Below are 2,385 nucleotides of genomic sequence, written 5' to 3' on the forward strand. Positions count from 1 at the left end.
ATATTTAAATATCTATTTTAATAATACTAATTAGTGATAATAGCAATAATAACAGCAATAATAAATTAAAGATAACGTTTATTTTTATAATAATAGTAATACTAATTCTGTCTCTTATACACATCTAGATGTGTATAAGAGACAGAGTTTGAATTTTTAAATTATGATAGGCCTATTTATGCTATTTATTGTATTGTATTTAAATGTTTTTTATGTTTATATTTATTAATGGGGCAACTGACTCTTAATGATATATAGTAAAATTTTGCTTAAGCTGCCTCTGACCAAAGTTTGTACATCAAATACAAAATAAATACTGTAGATTATTAAACGCAGCCATGCACTCGACAATGACGTTACTAAACACCATTTGAACAGATCAAATTTTAAGTTATTTTTTACATCGTTCGGTTTTATTTTTTATTTAGGGTGATAGAGATATTTCAAAAAATCAATTTAGTAATACAAAGTTTAGGAGTTTCCTTGATTTTAATCACAGACAATATTTCTTAATGAAAACAATTGCATGGCTACATTATTATTGCAAAATTGTTTCTCTGATCCAACATGTACATTACAAAACGCGGGTTCAGCGTTGACGATATAGAGGGCGTTTTTAATTTTACGTGCCGCGCGCTATTTATTATCTTTGGTAGTGAGGTGCGGTGGAATCAAACTGTACTGTAGTGTAATTAAAGTTTGGTTCACAGTTGTTAGTTTTTTAGACTTTAGTCTAGGGCCTAGGCTTAGTCTAAAGGTAGGTAAATTACCTAGCTACCACCACCCTATATATTAAATCTAGCCTAGCCCTGTGAGGCCTGGCAATTACTCTAGCCTAGGTCAGCATTTTCTTGCCTCGGGCTGGGATCCAGTCAAGTCGGGTGCAGGTCAACTCGGCCACAAGTCAACTCGGCCACAAGTCAACTCGGCCACAAAAATTTCGGCTTCTGCCAACTCGGCCACAAATCAACTCGGCCACAAGTTATTTAATGTAAATCTAAGTTTTTGCACCCTTTTTCTTCAATATATGATTGAAATAAAGTACACAGATGTTTTAGTAAAACAAGACCACCACACTACCAAAAGAGATTTGAATGCTATTGCCTATGAATTAAAAAGAGTTATTTATTAATGTGTTCATCTTCTGTTTGCTAAAAACATTCTACTTCAACAATAATATTAAACAACAATAACGACAATAAATTAGTAATATTTACATTAATAATACTAATTAGTCATTATGACGATAATAAATGTGATAATAACAACATCATCATTAATAGTAATATTTATTTTAACAAATAGTAATAATACTAGTATGGTAATAATAACGATATTTAAATATCAGTTTTAATAACTAATTAGTGATAATAACGATATTGAAGGTGATAATAGCAATAATACAATATTAAATTAAAGATGTTTATTTTTATAATAATAGTAATACTAATTAGTAATAATAATAATGATACTTAATACTAGGCCAACTTAGTAATAATAGGGTAATAATATCGATAATAAAGTTGACAACAACAACAATAATATTAATAATAATAATAATAATATGAGAAAAATACTAATAAAACGCCAATAACAACAACTTTTTAAATTACTATTATTAAAATTATAATACTAAGACTAATAAATAAAATCAATAATAATAATGTCTCTTATACACATCTAGATGTGTATAAGAGACAGGAGTAAAACAAACATTTTATCTCCTGAATCATTAGAGAACATCGGTATATAGGCTTATGAGTGTGAAGAAATTAGAGGCTTTATATATATAATATATATATACGGTACATATATATATATATAAGTCGTTGAAACAAAAAATTATGACAACAAGGCATGTAGACTGTAGAACACTTCATTTCTTTCGAAAATAAATGAAGTGTTCTACAGTCTACATGCCTTGTCATAATTTTTTTGTTTCAACGACTTATATATAATTTGAAGAACACACGTGGATTTACAATGATATATATATATATATATATATATATATATATAAAATAACACTGCAGTTGTTAACATAAACGCCGGACACTTTGACATAATTTGAGACATGTACATTTATTCAACGAAATTTTCGGCAGCACCTGCTGCCTTCGTCAGCGTAAGAGTGTCTGAAGGAAGAGATGGTAATTAGGCTGTATTAACTAGATATGATAAACTATGTATAATCTTAAACTAATGAACTGTGAAGAGAATAGAAAATCTGTAAGAACAATGTTATGGATCAATAGTCAGAATCAATGATATAGGCCTAAATGATAAACAGAGGACTATAATCTTAAGGCTGTAATAGATATGGCCTATGTGAAGCAGGAAATAGAGCATAAATAGGCATATATATTACTAACTATGTAAAATGGA

At 28.6% G+C, this 2,385-nt stretch overlaps 1 protein-coding gene across 2 annotated transcripts in view; it reads left to right on the forward strand.

Moving 5' to 3' along the window:
- Positions 1-593: 593 nt before the first annotated feature.
- Positions 594-2,385, forward strand: part of LOC117112411 (nucleoredoxin-like protein 2) — a 13,667-nt gene continuing 11,875 nt past the window's right edge. Inside the window, exon 1 of one of the 2 annotated variants that reach the window (XM_033255486.1) lies at positions 594-734. The gene's annotated coding sequence lies outside the window, so the exon portion shown is untranslated. Of the gene's footprint in view, positions 758-2,385 lie in introns of both variants that reach the window. The other variant, XM_033255487.1, reaches the window with a different exon arrangement.

This window comes from Anneissia japonica, unplaced genomic scaffold (genome assembly GCF_011630105.1).
Source record: "Anneissia japonica isolate Jap-2015-1 unplaced genomic scaffold, ASM1163010v1 scaffold3735_len701357_cov177, whole genome shotgun sequence".
NCBI classification, from domain to species: Eukaryota; Metazoa; Echinodermata; class Crinoidea; order Comatulida; family Comatulidae; genus Anneissia; species Anneissia japonica.